Genomic DNA, 15,653 nt, shown 5'->3' with positions numbered 1-15,653 from the left:
GGCCGAGGCAATGCCCTCCAGCCCGCCCCTTACCCAACCCGCCCTCCCAGGCAGAAAGGGGTGTTCACAGGTGTACGTGCAAGGGAACACCTTTGGCTTTTGGACGGTTTTAACTTAAGGCCAAGAATGTCTTTTCTTCTGAGGCCGTGGGAAGGGTTGAGGTAGGGCCATTTTCTTTGCCACTGTGCTCCTACCCCTTGGGCTTTTGAGACTACCGCAATCTGCCCAAGAATTGTGAGGGAGGCCAGGAGGTCCTCCTTTTTCTGTGTCCACAAGCCGCAGGTCTCTTTCCAGAAAGAGGGCCTTGACCTCAGACGACTTGGACTGCAGTCACAACTCACTAACTGAATACAGTTGCCAAACAGGTGATTTTCTCAAGCAAGTCACAAACTCCGTGCCTCAGTTTCTTTATGTGTAAAAAGGGGATAATAGAAGTACCCTCGCTGTAGGATAACCAGCAAGTAAAACGCTTATTGGCACCAGTAAGACTTCAGTGAACATTGGCTCTTATTATACTGTAATAATAATCTTGCTTTTACTATACTGTCATTTTTACTATAATTAGTATTTTGCATTTACTATTGTCATTACTGCATTAATGCTTGCAGTGGTGACGATGCTAGTCAGCATTTGCGGAGTACTTGAAACTTTTCAGAGATTCTTCTACGTGCTTTACGTGCATTGATCCGCTTTGCAGAGGAGGAAAGAGAGGCAGAATATGAGTTCAAGGGATCTAAGCTCTCTGTTCCCTCAGCCGCATTGTTTCAGCCCCAGAATCCAGGTGAGAATAGTACTTCCTTGGTAGAGTGGTTGTCAGTATCTGTAAAAAGCATTTTGAGCCCTAGACAAGAACTGGTTTTTGGTATTGCTGTGAATATGGTAAGCCCAAATTATCTTATATACCTTAGAGCGCTGATTTATAGAGAAGTTCTACCTTAAGAAAGACCTGATTCTATAAAAAAAAAAATGTAAGCTCATGAGTTTGAGAATGATTACATTTTGTGTGTGTGTTCTAAACAATAGATTACAGGACTCATTTAAAAAGTGTTTCTCAAAGTTTATATGTGCCAAATTAAAAAAAAAAAGGAAATCATAAAATACTAGAAAATATAGGTGTATCTTATATTGAGTCACATTAAAAAAAAGATTTTATTTATTTATATGCCAAAGTGAGAGAGAGTACAAACAAGGGGAGTGGCAGGCAGAAGGAGAAGTAGGCTCCCCACTGAGCAGGGAGCCTGATGTGGGATTCGATCCCAGGATGCCAGGACCATGACCTGAGCAGAAGGCCACTTAACTGACTGAGCCACCCAGGCGTCCCAAAAGATTGACATACTTTACTATGTAATCATAACTTAAATAAAGGCATGGAATAAACTGAAAAGCTGGGCAGAAGTATGAAGTTAAAAACTGATAACCTTAGTGCCCAATAGAAAAAGGACCAAAGCAAATGAACAGGAAATGTACAACGTAAGAGCTAATTCACGTAAAGGCCTAGTGAGTGACAAAGTGTCTAACATCACAAATCATCCAGTGCTACTAGTTAATGTTTAGAATGTTCCAGATCCCATGCTAACCTCTTTAAATATATTGTCTCAGTTGATACTCTCAAGTAGCCTATATTTTCTCTTTTTTAAAATAATGAAATTAAAGATGTAAGAGATTAGGTAACCCATCCAGGGTAACACAGTTGTAAGAGATGGTCCCAGGGAAATTTATCACCAATTGGCTGTTTGATGATTTTGGAGCATTATTGTTTTTTTTTTTTTTTTTTGTTGTTGTTGTTGTTGTTTTTGCATGATCATGGTAGCATTGTTATGTTTCCAGAAGAGTCCTTGTGTTTTAGAAGTGATACACTGACTTATTTCACTAAGCATGATACGCTCTAGTTCCATCCACGTTGTCGCAAATGGCAAGATTTCATTTCTTTTGATGGCTGCATAGTATTCCATTGTGTATATACACCACATCTTATTTATCCATTCATCTGTTGATGGACAACTAGGAGATGCAACATGGGGGCTTAAGGGGGTAAGAGAAGAATAAATGAAACAAGATGGGATTGGGAGGGAGACAAACCATAAGTGACTCTTTTTTTTTTTTTTTAAAGATTTTATTTATTTGACAGAGAGAGATCACAAGTAGACAGAGAGGCAGGCAGAGAGAGAGAGGGAAGCAGGCTCCCTGCTGAGCAGAGAGCCCGATGCGGGACTCGATCCCAGGACCCTGAGATCATGACCTGAGCTGAAGGCAGTGGCTTAACCCACTGAGCCACCCAGGCGCCCACCATAAGTAACTCTTAATCTCACAAAACAAACTGAGGGTTGCTGGGGGGAGGGGGGCTGAGAGAAGGGGGGTGGGATATGGACATTGGGGAGGGTATGTGCTATGGTGAGTGCTGCGAAGTGTGTAAACCTGGCGATTCACAGACCTGTACCCCTGGGGATAAAAATATATTATATGTTTATAAAAAATTAAAAATTAAAAAAAAAAAGAAGTGATACACTGACAGATTAAACACCACGATGTCTGATATTTGTCTCAAAATAATCCAGTGCAGAGAGGGGTAGAGAGCATGGGAGAACTGATGAAACAAGATGGCTGTGAATGAGGTTCGTGGGGTCCAGTATACTATTTCCTCTATTTTTGTATATGTTTAAAATTTTCTCCAAAATAAGTTCGAAAAAAAAAGTAGTTAAAAGTAGTTAAAAACAAAACAAAACAAAACAAAACAAAAGTCCAGGATGGCCTGGATGGCTCAATGGATTAAGCGTCCAACTTTTGATGTCGGCTCAGGTCACAATCTCAGCGTTGTGAGATCGAGCCCTGAGACGGGCCCCACACTCTGTGGGGAGTTTGCTTGAGATTCTCTCTCTTCTCTCCCTCTCCCTGCACTGTCCCCCTCCACTCATGCTCTCATATTGTCTCTCCAAAATAAATAAATAAAAATAAATAAATAAATAAATAATTAAGAAGTGAATTAAAAAATAAAAAAAAAAAACCCCAACTCTCAGACTCTTGAGTAAATTTGCCTATGAAAAAAGAGACGGAGTGTTCTATAAGGTAGGATAAAGCTAGGGAAGGAGGCCTTTTGTTTTGAAAATATAGACGGCTTTTTCTTTTCTCGACTCTGCTCACTGGAAAAACTTGTAAGATAGGAAATTATTTAAAAACAGTATTTATTAGTGTTTTAGAGTATATATGAATATTTACAAAGATTTGATCTTGCAGTACATAGCTAATTGTTCTCCATTAAATATAAGTATACCAACACAGCAATAAAACATGGAAATAGTTACAAGCCAATATAGTTATAAACCACATTTTTTATTGAGGTATAATTAACATACAACATTCTTTAGTTTCCGGTGTACAATATAATGATTTGATATATGTATAGTGTAAAACGACCACCATAATAAGCCAGCATTTGTCACCACACATGGTTACGATTTTTTTTCTTGTGATGAGAACTTTTAGGATCAGCTATTTTAACAACTTTCAAATATGCAATACCGTGTTATTAACTACAGTCACCATATATCTCTTTAATGGTAGCATAGTGTTTCACTGGTGGGGTGGCAGTATTGTACTTTATTTAATCCTCGATTTATGAATGTTTAGGTTGTTTCCAATTCATAACTTTGGCAAACGTGGTGCATTCATCTGATGATTTGCCTTGGATAAACTACTAGAAATAGAATTTCCAGATTAAGACCTTCCAAATTCCCCTCCAGAGAGCTTGTACTAGTTGTGATTCACAGCATGTTGATTGAAGATGCCAGAAAGGGAAATAGTCTAAGGTGTGTCAGTGAAGAATTCGAGGTTCATGTTTGAGTTCCTATTTTGTTAACGACAATGGGAAACATATTTTTACCCATTTCATTTTTGTGCATTTCAAAGAAATGATTGACAGGATGAGGGGGGGTTGTTTTTGATCTGGTAGGGCCCAGGAACACACGTCTCCATGCTGGGGTGTGGTTGTGGAATTCCCAGGCCTGTCTCCCTCTAGTGCTCCTGTTGGGAGAGCATGCTCAGGCCCCGGACCCCTACCAGGGCATCTTCTCCAGCAGGGTTTCAACAGGGTGGCTGGGGCACTCCTGCAGGTTTGGGCTCTGCTACCGCTCGATCCCACTGTGGACATCTTAAAAACCTGAAGGGCCACACTACAGGGGTGAGGACAAGTCCAGACTCCACATGGAAAGAGAGAAACATCCAGGCTCCCACTGAATCTTGCTAACTTCTCTGATGGAGTAAGTAAGTTCAACAACATTGTTGACAAAATCCACCCAGGGCAAGAGAGGCTGGTGTTGTGTTTTGGGGTCTCTTGTATTAAAGGCCTGGGGGGCAGACCTCTCTTCCCAGGGAGGAAGAGGACAGAGACCAGGATTGAGGCAGGCAGGTGCCTGTGGAGAGATGATTCCCTCTGAGGAGGCTGAGATCCCCTCAAACTAAGAGAGGGTTTGGGGCTTTAGGCTGGTCTTGGCCCTGCTTCGATGTCATCCCCTTGATTTCTTTTCCTATTCCACAACTGACAGGGCACAGATATTCTTGGTTTTTTTTTTTTTTTAAAGTTTATTTACTTTTTTTAGTAATCTCTGTACCCAGTGTGGGGCTTGAACTCACGACCCCAAGATCAAGAGCAGCATGCTCTTCCAACTGAGCCAGCCAGGTGCCCCAGGGCACAGATATTCTTGGGAAGAGATGTTTGAAGCTGAGAAGGTCTTTTTAGAAGACCCTCAATGTCCTTTTTTGGAATAAACCAACAAAATCAAATATCTTATTGAGGGTGGGTAGACAAGAGCTAGGAATTTGCCCCTGACCTCCATGCTTGAAATCAGCTCCCTACTCAGTTTTCCAACTTTTCTGTTTCAAGCATTACCAGCTAGGTTTGAAAATCTGCACAGAGGACTTTGAATGATAGACCGGCTTTGTGCATCTTATTCAAGGTGAAAATAAAGGGTCATATCTCTCAACTCTGACAAGAGTCAAGTCCTCACCCATAAACCCAGGTGAGGCCAGAGGTTCCCAGCGGGTACAGCCTTTGTCTTGTCTGGAGTTGAGCACCCCCCCCCACCCTGTATGGTGCCAGGCCCCACTGTGCCCTCCCAGGGGTCTGCCAAATGAATGAGTAATGGGAACATGGGGTCCAGGAACATCAGTGACACTGGATCGGATTGGAGTGGTCTCCTTCCTGTCCAAGTTCGGGATCTACATAATGGCTTTCAAGCAGAGTAAGGATAATCTGAACTGAATTTACTTGTATCTATACTTTGAGATTGGGGTTTAAAGGATGAATACCAAATGGGAAGCAGATTTCAGTAGCTGGTATTCCTTCAGGACTTTGGGCAGTGGGCTCCGGGGAGCGCAGGAGGGAAGCCCAGCATTGGGGCTGGACCTGTCACGTATATCAAGGGTGTGGTCCAAGACAGAGAATCCAAAAGTTGTGCTTTGCTTGGGTTCCTGGAAGTCCTTTAAGGCCCCTGTGATTGAGCAGCAGGGATGTCTCAAACCCATAAACCCAGGTGAGGCCAGAGGTTGCCTAGGAGGCGCCCGCAGTTGCGCCAAGGTTCCTGCAGAGGGCGCCCTGACATTTTTTTCCTCTATTTCAAAGACTTTCAAATAGAACTGCTGTGACAGAAAGCAATACAAATCAATAGTGACCTCTATGTGTGAAACCAACAATACATTAGATGTTCATTAACTGGATTTAAATAAAATAATAATAATAATTTTAAAAAGTATACTTATCATGATGGAAAATTTAATAAAATAATAATTTTTAAAAAGATGAATAACTTATGAGTATCTAATGTATAACAGGTGACCATAGTAGATAATGTCACATTGTATAATAGAAATTTGCTAAGAGATTACAACTTAAAGGTCCTCATCCAAAAAAAATCAATTCATATGTGAGGTGATGGATGTGTTGGTTAACTCAATGGTAGAAATCCTTTCACAGTGTATAACAAATCATCATGTATGCTTTAAATATCTTAAAGTTTTCTTTGTTAATTATACCTCAGTAGAGATTTAAAGAAAAATCTCTGGTGGAGAGTAGATAGGCATTCCTCCCTGCCTCAGAAATAGGCAGCCTTGGGCTTCTTATAGGATTGAACGGGATGTATTTTGCTGTAAGGCTTTTCTAGACATGTCTCATCAGGGAAGGAAAAGTGTAAAATGAAATCTCACTTTATCATCCCAATCATTATGTATGGCTGTTGCAGTTGGTGGGAGACAGGGGTACCCAGGTCATTGAGCTCAACAAGTGTGGTACAAATATATATTCCCCCCCTCCCATGCTGGGCCCCCTTTCCCATGAGGTATCTTAATGATAATTTGGGTAGGTTTTATAGCTTCATAGTCACTTTTTGGATGCCGCTCTAGTCTATATTAAAATGTCAGTCATTTGATTCAAAGCCTATCTTTTCCTTTTGTTTTCTCGGGGGAGTTGGGAGACCAGCCCTGGGTGGCTGGAGTGAAGGTAGGCACGGGGTGCTGTCATGCCCCTGTCCCCTGGCTCTGTCTCTCCGACCCTAGTTAGAGCAGTGAGAGAAATGAAAGATGTCTACATCTCTGGCTGCATGTGGTGGCAGTCACCTCCCTGGGGCATCTGAACTGCTGTCCTTGCTCATCGCCCACGGGCCTAAGGTGGGTGAATGGTGAGCCTTTCGCGTCCTGCCTACCAGGTGCTCACAATCTGCCAGACAGGCAGACACAGCAGGAGTAGAAATTCCATCCCCTGACCTCTCTCCACGCGTGGAATGGTTGTTCTTTGGGAAGGGGTGAGGTGCTGGGCTGATGAGGCATCTGGATCGATTCCTCTGTGCTGTCCTTCTCCGTGGGCCTTTGGCTCAAGCTGTTTGTATTTCAGTTATGGGGAATGAAGCACATTCTCAGTCTCATCTTCAGCTGAAAATGAGGAACCAGACAAAAAGTCTTGCTTGGGTTCTCTGTTCCCATATCTTCAGATGAGAAAGAACGGAAGATTTTAGGTAACATGGTTGGCAGCCCATGATATGAGAGTGAGGCCCCTTGATCCAGTGCTCTGCATGGTCTCACCCAGGGAAGCACAGTGCTTGAGATGGCTTCTCTTCCCCTCCTCTTCACTGGACTCTGACCCTACACACCTACAAATCAGTACTGGGACAAGAAAGGAGGTGAAAGGGCCATGAGAGTCAAAGCCAGATTTGGGGGAGTTCTGACATGGGTAAAATTCAAAGCATTTTTCCCCTTTTTAAAAATTTAAATTCCATTAGCCAACATATAGTACATCATCAGTTTCAGATGTAGAATTCAGTTAATCATTAGTTGCATGTAACATCCAGTGCTCATCACATACCATACCCTCCCCTCCTTAATGCCCATCGCCCAGTTACCCCATCCCCCCAGCCTACTCCCCTCCAGCAACCCTCAGTTTGTTTCCTAGAGTTAAGAGTCTTCAAAGCAATGTTTGTGGAAAGCTGCAGAAGGATACCTACCATAGATATACCAGTTAGACATAGTAAAGATACAATAACACACAAAACAGTACTATGTGTTATTTATGGCTATGCACAAATGTAATGAAATTATGGACCTGGTGGCTACCTTGGGGGTGGAAGATTGTGAAATGGGCCTTAGTGGACCATATGGTGTCTGGTTGCATCCACAAATGTTCCATTTCTTAAAAATAAAGAATAAAGAGGAGGAGGAGATCTGGAATAAATGTGAGAAACTCTAATTTGGGGAAGCTGAGTGGCAGGTGCATTTGTGTTCATGGTCTTATTCTATGTGTTTTCACACATGAAACATTTATTATTAAGCTAGATCTAAGTGTGTGCAGAGTTTCAGCTGGGGAAGATGAAGAAGTTTTCACGATGGATGGCGGGATGGGTTGTACAATGATGCAAAGGTACTTAGTCCACAGACTTGCCCACTAAAGAATGTAAACTCTCTATATACATTTCACCTTAATGAAAACTTGCAATTGGCCTGACTCTTTGTGGTTCTTGCTGTCCTATAGTGTGCTGATGAAACAAAACAAAGGGTAATATTAGTTGTGAGCTTAGTGTAATCTTATTCTCCTTGAACTCTAAGGCAGGATCTTTTGATTATCCTATGTCATTGTGGGCTCAAGCTTTTCAGAACAGCCTGTCACCGGACATCAGAAACCTTTGGTTCTATGTTTGTTATTGACTTGAATGGTTCTTTATAACTGTTATGTAACCCTGTGTCTCAATTAGATCTGGCTTTCTGCATAGGTGATTGCCTACTTAGTAATGTTTTATGGATTTCAGAACCCTGTGTTACTCCAAAAACAGTTCTATACCACATACCTTTCTGGAGTTAAATGAAAAAAAAAAAAGGTATATGCAATATCAACACAATACCAGCAAGAGAAGAGTTTTGTTTTGCTTTGTTTTTAATGAAAATACCTCCAACAACTCCACTTACACACTCACAGAGGTAAATTCTGATTGCGTTACAGTGTGATGGCTAGCTGAGACAGAACAGAGACACAGAACAGAGATACAGAGATATGCTTGGGTGGCTCAGTTGGTTGGGTGTCTGCCTTTAGCTTGGGTCATGATCCCAGGCTCCTGGGATGGAGTTCCACATTAGGATCCCTGCTCAGCAGAGAGCCTGCTTCTCCCTCTACCTCTGTGGCTCCCCCTGCTTGTGCTCTCTCCCTTTATCTCTGTCAAATAAAAATTTCAAAAAAAAAAAAAAAAAGAATAGAGATATAACATGGAAGCTTTGTTACAGGAAAAGAACAAAGAGCTGACATTTAATGTGGGCCACTGGGGGAAAGGGTAATAATGGGTACCACACTTGAAGCAGGGTATATGCTCTTTGAAACCAGGAGAAAGCAAGACAAGGGTGACTGAATGTAGGTGTTTTGCACAAACATGGTAACATGTCACAGGGAATGACACAAGGTATTTCCGGTTGTATTTCTGATGACTGTAGGGATTAACATTTTGTTGAGCATATACCATGTGCCAGGCACTGAGCATACAAGTCCTCACACCACCCTTCTGAGGTCCATTTGGTGGATACATCAGTTGAGATTCATGGAGTTGGATGGAGTAACTTTCCCAAATATACAATACTATTTGATACAGAGTTAGCTGACTCCAAAATTCAGTATGTCATCATGGCTCTATGGTTTTCTTCCTGTTTTTGCTTATTCCTTGACAGGGTCCTGGTTTGTGGACCTGGGTCTGATCCATAGTCTTTGGGTCTGATCCACATGTCTTCTTTTGATTCCATTAGGAAACTACTTCTTGTATACATGTGGATCCCATGGTCCAGGATCCAGGCTTGATCTGTCCTAACATGGTATGGTTTGCACATAATTCAACCATGGCCTTGTGCCTCAGGATGGGTAAGCCAGAACCATGCAAGAATCTTTTCAGCTGGACTAAGTGGGGGAAAGTGTATGCTTCTGTCTCATTCGCTGTGCCCCCGACTGTAACACCTCTCTTTCTTGGAAGTAGATTTGCCAGTAGCATTTTTTTTCTTTCCATGACCTTAAAATTTGACAGAATCAAGAAAGAATCACGTCAAAAACAAAGAGCTAGACAGATCAACACAATCAGAGAAGGAGAAGAAGAGCTAGAAGGAATAAGAGAGCTCTATGACATTTTGGCGATCTTCGATCCCGGCTGTGCCTGAATTCCCTGGGAATTCTCAAGTTCAGGAGTTAACCCTTTCTCCTTTCTGCTTAAGTTGGGTTTCTGTTTCTTGGAGTTGAAAGAACATTCAACATTCAACATTCCTTTCCCTTTAGATTTCCATTCTGATCAAGATCAACCATAAACAATGCAGATATTTCTCTAGAATAATGTTGCAACTTTCTCCCCTTAGAAAAGAGATTAAAGAGACATATTAAGTAAGTGTGGGGGTTCTATGATGAACGTGGTTTAGTTTAAATTATAAAATGACCCAATGGCTCTGAAGCAACTTTTTATTTATCTATTTTGTGTAACCAAGTGAAATACATGCTTTTAATAATCAGTAAAATGAAATTAAAGTTGAACCAACAATGTCATGTTTCTCTACTCCTCCCTGACTGTCCCCTCCCTCCACAAATCTTGGGGTTCAATGAAACAGTGAGGGCTGATTCGCTGCTTCCAATGGAGCTGCTTGGAGTAGACTGGCTAGTTATCAGCGGGTCTTTCTGGGGGCCGGTGGGCTAGTGAGGGAGAGTGGAGAATGGTATATTTGGATTGTTGAAATAATGCTTCAGGTCACAACAAATTTCTTATAGGAACAAGCCAAGCAACCACAAAAGTTAGGGCTGAGCACAGGCACATGCTGGTGTAAGGAAGGATTGCCATTACGTGCCTCTCTACCTTCATCTGTCCCAAAGTAGAATGCCTTGATTGTAAGCATAGCCCATCTTGGTACCGACTGGGACAAGGGGTGGGGGGACACTTCTAGATTTTCCTTTTTATATTTGACACATCCCAATGAAAAGAAGTCCCTTTCTCTCTCTCTTTTCACCCTCTGAGAGCTAGTTTAAAGACTACTAAAGGAGAGAAGAATATAGCATCCCCAAGTACGCCAATGTTGACATATTGATTATTTTGAATTAATGATATTTGAGAAACAGCCAGTGTAAGGAGGACACTCAACCTTCCTTTGTCCCCCTGAAAGCAGGAAATCTATTTCCCATGTGAATGTTACCCCTTCTCTGTACAACGAGAGTAGAAGGGATCCTTGTCACCAGAGACAGGGAATTCACAGCAGAGAAAGCCACACAGACAAACCTTGTTACTTCCTCCCTATATCGCTCCAAGCTCAAACGCCTTTGTCTTCTCTGTTCTTCGCAGAGGATTGTTGGTCTAAACGGTATAAAAGCTGTTCGTTTTGATCACTTCTTCAGTTCTCATATTTTTATGGGGCCCCTGCACATAGGAAATTAAATTTGCTTTTCTCCTTTTAATCAGTCTTATGTCAATGTCATTATTACATCAGCTGACGAACTTAGAAGGGAAGAAGCAAAGTGTTTTCTGCCCCTAAGCTGCCTGAATCCCTCCACAGAGATGGGGTTAGATGTGAATCATGCAACAGTTAACTTTTCCATAGTGAGACCAGTTCTGATTGTGGCGGGGGGCTTGGTGCGATTGGTTTTGGTCTGATTGTTTGAAAGAGGGGAGCCCATAGGAGGGACCTTCTGGGACAGTTGTAAGAATTGTGCCTCTTATTTTAGCTAGAATCATGAGCTGGAACTATCAATGCATGGCCAAGTCTGTCTGTCTGTCTGTCTTTTTTTTCTCTCTCTCTCTCACTTTGTCTTGCACCGCTGCTGAAGACATGCAGAACAGATTGTAGAAACATGACAAGAAAATTCTGCTGATGACATACACTTGTTTGTCCTGGCCAGGAAGCCCTCATTTGCTAACCCACTCACCACCCTTACCATGTGTGAATTTTAGGTAAAGAGGTAAGTTTGTTTACTCCTGGTCCCTCCTGAACAAAACAGCTGATTTTTTCAGTGGTTACAAACCACAGGGCTCACTGATTTGGTGTCCCTCTTAAAACAAGAGAAAATAAAAAATACAGTCGACAAGCAGAGAAGAAAGAAGAATCACGAGGTACTCCTTGGGGGGGAGTTCAGAGGAAACCGTTGAAGACCAGAAAGGTCAGAAGGAGATTTGGATCACTGATGCTAGAGATTAGCAGAAGGGCAGGGGTCACAGAATATTTTGAGCAATAAAACAAGAAAATGTAGTGAAGGTCACTTTCAGGAACCCATTGTGCCTTAGCAACCTCAACAGAGGACCGACTTATGAAGACTTTCAAAAGTCTCTGAATTTTAAGTTTCTTTGTGCTCATTTTTAAGCAGACTGATGGAATCAGACTGAGGAGCAAAACTATAAGTGTTAAATATCCCTAGTAATAGAACCATTTTGTGTTTAAAGGCATTTTGAGTTGAGATCAATAAACTAGTTTAAAATCTAAGGATTGAAGTGTTATAGCATATCCCCCCCGCCAAAATGTGCTTCTTGGGCACAAAGATTATTTTGAGCTGTCTTTTTAAGAAATGAGAGAAACGCTGAACACAGTAGAAGTTACCGTTTTGTATGAAATACTTGCATTCATCAGGGGAATGTTCCTTTATACGTTTCCCTCTCTTTACCAGGAAGAAAGGATGACTCTAAATCATCAGAAACACTCACCATTGGGGAAGACACCCTATTTAAATCTGCCTAGCAACCTACCCTTGCTTACTGTGCTCTTCCCCCTAACTGCACCCCCACTCCCCCCCCCCCCCCCAGCCCCCAACATCTTTCTTCCAACTTTAGCTGGAGATGGCATTCATTGACCCATTTCAGGGAGTTTTACTCAGTTTCCTCGTATCTCCCATGCATACAAGAGGTATACAGGTTACCAAACTTCTGTTCGCTTTCCTACTTTGGCTGCATTCCAGAAATTTGATATGTGACATTTTTCTGGGTATGATTGTATTCACTTGGGGATTTTTGAGTTTTGATTTTCATTTTGACCAAGAGGGTTGCCTTTCTTTTTCTTCAGTGGTTCAGTTTGTTTGCAGGTAACATTGTTAATTATTTCTGGCTTTGTTGCATCCTGACCAGAATATTTGTTCATATAGTGTTAGATAATCTCTTGGCAATTATCGTCGTCATTCCTGTGGCATTAGAAGCAAGATGATAGCTTTTCTATGACAATGTTAGTGCCCAATTAACACATTCTCAGATCACTTCACTGACAGTTGTCAAGTCTGAATTATCATGTCCAGGGAAACATCGCTGGGATACACGTTCAAGTGCAGTTAGGATACCCATTGCCAAAAGGCAAAGGAGAAGGGGACCCTCACTTTTCATGTCTGTTATCCATGCTCCTCACTGCTCAGGGAAGGCGGCGGGGGGGGGCGTTGCCTCCAGGGCATGAGATGATGAAGGTTTGGGCTACAAAAACTGGCATTTGGGGTCTGGTGTAAGTACAAGGTGGCTGGGGTGGGACCGGCTGGTGGAAGGCACAGGGACAGTGTTGCAGGGAGGTGTGGTGCTCCCCATGTGAACAGAGTGGCTCCTGCAGGCCAAATCCAGAATACTGCGGGGGATGCTGTGATCACTGTCCTGGCCACTCTGGTGGGCACTGCAGCATGTGTCCTCCTCGTGCAGGCCACTCTGTGGACCACAGCTGCCACCTGCTCTGGTCTCTTGGGCCGTGACTCCTTCTCCCATATGGGGTCACCCTTTCTCCCCCAGGAAAGCAGGTCCTCTTTTCCTGGGACCTACTGGGTTTTCTTTCTTTCTTTCTTTATTTTTATTTTTTCATGTTCCAAGATTCATTGTTTATGTACTACACCCAGTGCTCCATGCAATACGTGCCCTCCTTAGTACCTACCACTAGACTCACCCAACCCCCCACCCCTCCCTTCCAAAATCCTCTGTTTGTTTCTTGGAGTCCACAATCTCTCATGATTCGTCTCCCCCTCCAGTTTCCCCCAACTCACTTCTCCTCTCCTTCTCCCAATGTCCTCCATGTTATTCCTTAGCCTCCACAAATAAGTGAAACCATATGATAATTGACTCTCTCTGCTTGACTTATTTCACTCAGTATAATCTCCTCCAGTCCTGTCCATGTTGATACAAAAGTTGGGTATTCATCCTTTCTGATGGAGGCATAATACTCTATTGTATGTATGGACCACATCTTCCTTATCCATTCGTCTGTTGAAGAGCATCTACTCTTGTAAGGGAAGACACTGTCAGTGCGTGAAAAGTGATAGGACTTTCTAAATGAGTACGGCCTTACAGGGAATCCCAAGTGATTTCTTATCTTCCCTTACATTATGATGTAGGATAAATGACTCTCAGTGAAGAACACTATTCCTTGCACAAACACCCAAGTTTAATTTCTGGTTGAATGTCGCTCTGGTGGGGCCATTTATTACATTAAAAAAAAAAATCCGCTGAATTTCTATTTTTCCCTCTTCTAAAAATTTCATGTTTATATCTTTCAGCTTCTAACTGAGACATAACTAGGTGCTTTGCTAGGACTCTCTTATCCTTTCATACTGCCTCAGCCTTTTTAATTATCCCTGGACATTTTTCCCCTATAAAATTGACATTCTGGCTCAAAGCCAGTATCCACTGCTTATGATAAAGTGTCCAAAATCAGTGAGAAAAATATCTCTTGCATTTAAAAAATCCAGTTGCTCATTTTGATAATCTGGCCCTTTCTCATGCGACCCCATTTTACCTTGCTCTGTTGAAAATTCCACAGTTGATCATGAGTTCGGTTCCTTGTGATAGTGACAGAAGGAGCGTGTGTGACTCCATTCAGATCCCAACCTGGTGATACAATGTCTGGGTGACCTTAACAATTAGCCTTTGTTTTCTGATCTGTAGACAGAATCGTGCCTACCCATGGACATGTCTGGGGGATGAGAACATGAGCCTGGGACATGGTAGTCTGTCCCACCACACCTGTTCTTGGTGTGAGAGCCAGCCAGCCTGCTCTCCTCGTAAGACGGCAGACAACCGTTCTGTTCTCTGTGCCTTTCATAAGTGCCCCCCTCTGATGCTCTCTGCACCTAACCATGAGTAGAGGGATCAGGGATGCTGCTGGACACCCTATGATGTCCAGGACAGCACCTGCAACAAAGAATTCCCAGGCCCCAACGTCAGTAGTGCTGAGGTTGAGAAGCCCTCAGAATCGCCTGGGGAGGGTCCTCTGGGTGTCGTCACCTAATGACCCCAATGTGCCCAAGGTTTATCATAACGCTCCAAAAACAGAAAAAGATCATCTCCTGGACAAAGGTGTTCTGGTTTCTCTAAACGCTTAGCTGCTTTGTCCTTTAGCCAGATTGCTCCTGTGAGCAGAATGGCTTCCGGGAACATTGCTGTTCTTGGTCTCCCTTGGAAGCTGAAGGGAAGTGAGAGTCCTGCCTGCAGAGCGAGAGGTGAACCCATTCTCCCTCCCCATTCTGTAGCCAAAGCTCTTGGGGGTTCCGGGCATGTCTGTTGCCACTCCTGGCAATGCGGGGGTGGGGGCGCTCATTGCCAAGTTGCTCACCAGTTGATCAGTACCCAAGACAGATCTGTTTCCATTTCACCAGCAGGAGTGGTAAGGTGGATCTGGCGACAGGTCACTCAGACTTTCAAAACCACAAGCCGTGTGTCTCCTGAGAACAGAGAATAACAAAGCAAAAAGACCTTTTCTTTCCTTTCTGAGAATGTTTCCCTTCTCAGAAAAAAAAAAAAAAAAAAAAAAAGGTGCTACAATCACTTTCTTGTAAAGTGGTAACTGGGAGCAGCCAGTGGTCACAGTTGCTAAGGCAGAGAGTCTTAAAGACAGTGCATGTCAGGCACGATTCCTCAGCTTCTGCTGCCCAGCAAACACACACACACACACACACACACACACACACACACACACTCATACACACACGTATGCATACGCAATACTCCATGTGCTCACATCTGCAGCAATGAATACATCACACCATTTAGAGTTCTTTTTCAACTTAAGTTAAATGTGACCTAAAATAAATACAAAATCCAATCATGTCCTCTGCCATTGACTGAAGATTCTTAAAGCCACGAAGCTACAGTACTTCCCCCGCCCCCCCAATCCCCAGAAAGTGTTTTTACTTGCAAGTGCACAGTTTTGTTTTGTTTTGTTTTCCC

This window comes from Mustela putorius, unplaced genomic scaffold (genome assembly GCF_011764305.1).
Source record: "Mustela putorius furo isolate JIRA1106 unplaced genomic scaffold, ASM1176430v1.1 tig00000224_pilon_pilon_pilon, whole genome shotgun sequence".
In the NCBI taxonomy this organism is placed as follows: Eukaryota; Metazoa; Chordata; class Mammalia; order Carnivora; family Mustelidae; genus Mustela; species Mustela putorius.
This window is presented reverse-complemented; position numbering follows the sequence as displayed.